At 48.0% G+C, this 6,000-nt stretch overlaps 1 protein-coding gene across 1 annotated transcript in view; it reads right to left on the reverse strand.

Moving 5' to 3' along the window:
• Positions 1-4,811, reverse strand: part of Cd4 (CD4 molecule) — a 28,069-nt gene extending 23,258 nt beyond the window's left edge. The window contains exon 1 of the mRNA XM_031383385.1: positions 4,504-4,811. The gene's annotated coding sequence lies outside the window, so the exon portion shown is untranslated. The remainder of the gene's footprint in view (positions 1-4,503) is intronic.
• Between the last annotated feature and the right edge of the window lie 1,189 nt (positions 4,812-6,000).

Raw genomic sequence — 6,000 nt, forward strand, 5'->3', positions numbered from 1 at the left:
AGCCTGGCACCAGTGGAAGTGGATAATGTTCCCGTTTAACTTAAGCCAAATAGGATGAACAGAGGCAAGTAACTCGTTGGTACATCTTCCTATACACGGTACATTAATTCTGTTCCTTAAATGGGTCGTTGAAGGCTGAGGACATAGCTCAGGGGCACGGTGTTTGCTTTGCATGCCCTGGGTTCCCTCCTTAGTACTACAGAAATGTAGCTTCAAGGAAAGAAGGGAGAAGGGGAGAGAGGGAACCTAAGAAAGAAGGCCAGTCACTAAGTGTATGGATGGAGCTGGGTGGTGGTGGCGCACGCCTTTAATCCCAGCACTTGAGAGGCAGAGGCAGGCGGATTTCGAGGCCAGCCTGGTCTACAGAGTGAGTTCCAGGACAGCCAGGGCTATACAGAGAAACCCTGTCTCAAAAAACAAACAACAAAAAAAAAAGTGTATGGATGGAGCCAAGTTACCCCACCATGCACTTATTCTGTCTATACCCAAATTCCACCAAAGGAACTGGCTGCTACTGACTGTACGCCCTTTAGGCTTCCTGGCCATCTAGTGACCACTTGGGGCTGCCAATGAGAAATGTCAAAAAGAGAGGGGAGTGTCCTAGCCAGAGACTACAGTGTTTCTGGGTGTGTTTGATGCCAAAAGCTGTGTGTCCATCCTCCCTCTGCCCTGCCCCATTACAACTGCCGCCTGTGGGTCCTTGTCCAAAAGTTAGACTCTTTCTGGCTTCTAGAAACATGATTTTTGCCTTTTAAAACACTTCACTATTGTTGCTAGCATCTGTGCCCTTCAACATACCAGTTAGTCTCCTTAGCCCTGTCCCTCATGCTGTAAGAACACTCTCTTTCTACACAATCCCTTGAAGTCAGGTCATGGTCATGACACTTGCGGTTTTATCCACAGGGCCATCTGGATCCCAAGTACATAATTCTTGATGGGAACGTAGCACTCAGAGGAGGTGCGGGGGATTTGTTCTAACAATATGGCCTAGGGGAAGCTGAGAAATAGCTCTGTCCAGTTCCTCCACTGGCTGAAAGGGGAATCTTCCAGAACCTAAAACACAAAGATGCTTCAAATGGCTAGACAAATAGATGATAGATAGATAGATAGATAGATAGATAGATAGATAGATAGATAGAATAAATTTTGTTTTAAACAGAGGGCTAGAAAGAGAAATGGCCAAAAGAGAGGTTTCTGAGGAAGGTGGGTATTAGACTAGTCATTATAGTTATGGAGGGGCTCACAAACTGGCACAGTTGACTTGGACCAGGGCCTGCATAGCATTTAAGGGAAGGGTGTGGGGTGGAAAGAGCTGATGGGGCAGCCTAGCTTCAAAAAGGTTTCCCACTGTCCCTACCCTGGATGGAGAACCTTGATGAGCAAATGTGTCCATCCCTATCGAGGAGAAGTTAACAGAGAAACCAAGTCTCTATTGGGCTCTTCCTCCTTGGGATCTAAATTCCTGCTGCTCTGGTAAAGACGCTGGAGGAACGAGGGCATTCCTGGCTCTCCCTCACTCCATACCCTTGGAATCTGTCTCCAGCTCCTGGCACCATACCAACGCACCCTGGGAATTGGCTCAGTGGAGGAGGCTGTGGGTTTCCAGCCACAGCCTGCTTTGGTTTCAGCCTACTTTAGGTTTCCGCCACTACCCCAGAGACCTGGCCTTTGATTCCCACATCCTCAGCCTCCCCAGAGGTACTGTAACTCAGAAAGAATAAGCGCAGCATCCTGTGTACGTCACCCCTGGGAAAGGCTGCAAGAGCTGACTAGCCACAATGTGCCCCCCACCCCCCACCCCATCTCTGCTCATGTCTGCATTTCTCAATCTGTTTTTCCATGCTTCTTGCTTCGGCCTTCAGCTCCTTGGGTATCCTCCTCTGAGCTGCGCTCTTTACTGTTCTCTTCCCCTTGGAGTGCCCCCATCTTTTCTTTCTCCTCTTTCCCCTCCTCAGACAATCACCAAGATCTCTGATTCCTTCTACCCTGTAAACAAGCAGCCTGCTTCCGGCAGGCCAACAAGTCTTCAAGGAGCTTTGATTTGACAGGAAGCTGTAGAGTATAGGCTGGACCAGAGGGGTGGATGTGAGAGGCATTGGCTGCAGGGGTGGGGGTGGGGCATTTTTTCTGGAAAACCAAACCAAACCAAACAAACAAACAACAACGACAAACCAACCACAGAGGCCTCAAGGGAAGACAGGAGCAAAGAAAAAAGAGACTCAGAAAAGTCAATAAAGCAACAACCACCCTTCACAGGATCCATCAACACCTGAAAAGCGCAGGGCCTGTCAGAAGTGACAGAGGAGAGGCATAGAAATGAAGAGATTCTGGAGCGCAAGTCGCATGCAGAGAATGCAACACCAAAAGAACAAGATAGGGACCACACGGGATGTTACCAAGTGACAATACATACCACACACCTTTCAAGGTGCTTGGGGTTCCTGCCACCCTCACAGGGCCCCCAGAGATGGGAGAGGAGGGCACGGTCTCAGCACAGCCCCACCACAGCGACAGCCTGTGGTCCCGAACGCGTTTTCATCTTTTCCTCATGGCCCCCAGTCAGCCCACTCTGGCCCAGTTGTGGGATGTGCCCCCCGCCGCACACCCTTCCTCTGCTGACTAGCTTCGTATAAACTTCCTAGAGATGTGACCCTCTAAGCGACCCTTGTGGTTCAGTGGCTGCACCCTCTGCCACCCTCTCCTTTGCCTCGGATACCCACACACAGAGGGTGGGTGGCAGTGGGTGGTGGATCTGTACCCCTGCTTGTCTTGTCTCTGAAAGAAAGGTCTAAGCACTGCTGTGAGCAGCACCGAACATTCACACCCTACGGATGCTCACATATACATCCTCCCCCCACCCCCCGCCATCCCATTTCTCATCTCCATCCAAGGTATTTAATCCAACAAATGTTTACTAAGTGTCTAAAATGTGCCAGGCATGACCACCCAACTCCAACCACTGTGCTTCACCACTGTGGTCAAGAGCAAGACCCAAGGCCACTTCGAGCCTCTGCCTAGAACTAGTTGGTTGTGGGGGGAGACCGTGTAGAGGCAAGCTCTTCTATGAAGGCCTGGGTTGGAAGGGAAAACTGGTTCTGGGTATTTGACTCCTCAGAGGATCTTTCATTAGTTGGGTAGGGCGGCCATTTTGTATTAACCTACAGAATCTAAGATAGCACCAGAAATGGTCAGAACGCTAAATAGCATTGATCTCCCTCATCGGGTTCTCCCAGCCTTGCTTCCCTACAAGACCAGAACATTCCGCTATTCCACTCAGTAGAATTTTTGAATTATCAAAATGGAACCTTTCTATTTTGAAGGATCAGAATGAACCTCAGGAGACCACAAAATAAGTCTGTGAACTGAAGGACATTCAGGGGCACAGCATGACTTCAAGACCATGTGGCTCTAGGAGAGGGGAAAGGTCTGAGAGTGTGGAGACAGGGGGCTAGAGTTGAATAGCTCACCCCATCTTAAGAAATAGAATCCTGCCTTGTGCCCACTTCGTACCAAGCCCCTGGGATCTGTAGCTAAGACTAATTCTCTTAGAATTAATTATTCTAACAACATGTCTACCAAAAAAAAAAAAAAAGTATCCCTTTACAGCAATTTATAGATAAGGGCCAGTTTTAACATTTTCTGATAAAATACCTTCCCCATCTCCTAACTCAGGACAACTAAAGCAGAGTTCCCTTAGAACATTTCAAAAACCTTAAATATCAGCCCAGACATAGTGAGTGGCATGTGCCTTGCTTCCAGCTACTGGGGAAGCTGAAACAAGAGTGTCACCTGAACCCAGGGTATTGAGACCAGCCCAGACAACACCATGAGACCTCAGAAACAAAACACAGCAAGCCAAAATCCTAAAACTTCACAGAAGAAAACAAGAGTTTAACAGCTCACCTGAACACAAAGAAACTGAATGAGCCCAAAATGGACCATGTGGCTGACATTGTTCTTGATTGTATGATCGATCCTTGGTGGAGGTTTTTAACGAAGTTTTTTTTTTTTTTAATTGCATATAGTCCACTCTGTTTTTCTTGTGTTTTCTGTTTCTTTTTTCATTTCTTAGTGTCTCCTCCATTCTCAATACCTGTTTCCTCCTTCTAACCTTCAGTCCTCTGCTTTACTCTCTCTGCATTTTCTCTCTCCTGGAGAGGGGTCTCCACTATTGCCCCCCACACCCCACCATGTCCCAGCTGCTTTTTCTACCCCCTCTGACTTTGCATTCTTGCTGGGATGTTTCAAGGAGGTCACCTACTGCTCTGAGCACTGAACTAAGCTTGGGAGGTCAGGGGCAGGCAAAGATGAGGATGACTTACTGCTGGGCCTTTCAAAGCTCATGATTCCAGTGGGAGATCACTGTTTGTGACAAATTCTAAGAGGAATGCAGGAGAACTACAGACCACAACTGGGAACAGAGAACCGCATCCAGAACCTTCCAGCTCACTGGCTGCCCCTTCCAGCTCCTTAAAAGAAGGAAACTGAACACGTCCCTCTTACCTCTGGCCGGTCTTTCCTTCTTCGCTCTGCCTCTTGCACAGGTGTGTGTATATGAGGCTTGAGGCTTTGCAAAGAGGTGCCTGGTGAAGAGAAGAGTCTTGCTATGTCTTCACAGATGTTCGTAAATGAAAAGACAGGAAGCCTGGTCATGAGCCTCCTCTACACAGCGGACGTGAGCCTGCCCTCAGGAGTCCCTCCCTTCCACCTTCCACCCCCAGTTGTTGGGGAAGTTGACAAATTAAAAATGCCAAAATCATTGGAAACACCCGAGCAGAATCAGGCAGGAGTCTGGGATGTCACTGCTGTTTGGTGCAATAAAAAAGCTGACACAGCCAAGTGAGCCGACGGTGAGGCAAGGCTTTCGAGGGCGTAACTGTAAACCCAGCACTTCGGTGATTTAGGCAGAAGAGTCACAAGCTCAAGGCCAGACTGGGCTGTCTATGTAGTAATGCCACATGGAAAAAAAAAAAAAAAGTTAGCAAGAAATTTAATCAATAGAAAATTTAGATTATATTGCCCAACAGATCCACTAAGTTGGCTGTTTAGAGAGGACACGGAACCCAGAAGGAGGCAGTAAGGCTCAACACGGCGCCACAGTAGCTAAAGACACAGTGGTCCAGTCTTCCCTTACTCCGTTGCTGGAGACTGAGCAGGTAGCATATGGCCAAGATGCAAAAAGCACGCGTGATGAGAATCTCATGTGTCTCCTCCATGGAGAGGGCATGAAGAAGCCATTTAGACTGTGTGCCCCTCTTACAGAAAGAATAGGGTCACTGTTTTGGGCAGGTAGGCAAACATGCCACACTTCCTTTAGTGACCATTTGAGAGCAGCTGTGGTGATCTCCCTCCGCGAGATTCTCATTACACACCCCTGAGCACATTTGTGGCCTCACAAATGGCTTCTTCCAGGGCTGTGATCAGCAGGCTGCATGTCTGGCCTGCTCGGGCAGAGAGGCCTGCACTGAAATTGAGACATCTGAGAAGAAAGGAATGACTGTGGAGCACACTGTTGCTAACATTCCCCAGATTCTCCTCAAGCCCAGATCTCACCTAAGCTCTGAGGGTACAAATCCCCCTTCCTGCTAAAGATCTCCACTCGAGTGTTTACTGGAGTGTGGTGGTTTCACTAAGAATGGCCCTAATAGGTTCACATATTTGAATACTAAGTCGCCAGAGAGTAGTACTATTTGAAAGGATTATAAGGAATAAGAAATGTGGCCTTATTGGAGGAAGTATATCACTGGTGGAAGGCTTTGAGGTTTGTTTTTTTAATATTTATTTATTTATTATATGTAAGTAGACTGTAGCTGTCTTCAGATACCCTAGAATCAGATCTCACTATGGATGGTTGTGAGCTACAATGTGGTTCCTGGGATTTGAACTCAGGACCTTTGGAAGAGCAGTCAGTGCTCTTAACGGGTGAGCCATCTCTCCAGCCCCCGGCTTTGAGGTTTTAAAAGCCCTTGCCAGGCCCAGTCTCTCTCTCTCTCTCTCTCT

This window comes from Mastomys coucha, unplaced genomic scaffold (genome assembly GCF_008632895.1).
Source record: "Mastomys coucha isolate ucsf_1 unplaced genomic scaffold, UCSF_Mcou_1 pScaffold20, whole genome shotgun sequence".
Taxonomy (NCBI): Eukaryota; Metazoa; Chordata; class Mammalia; order Rodentia; family Muridae; genus Mastomys; species Mastomys coucha.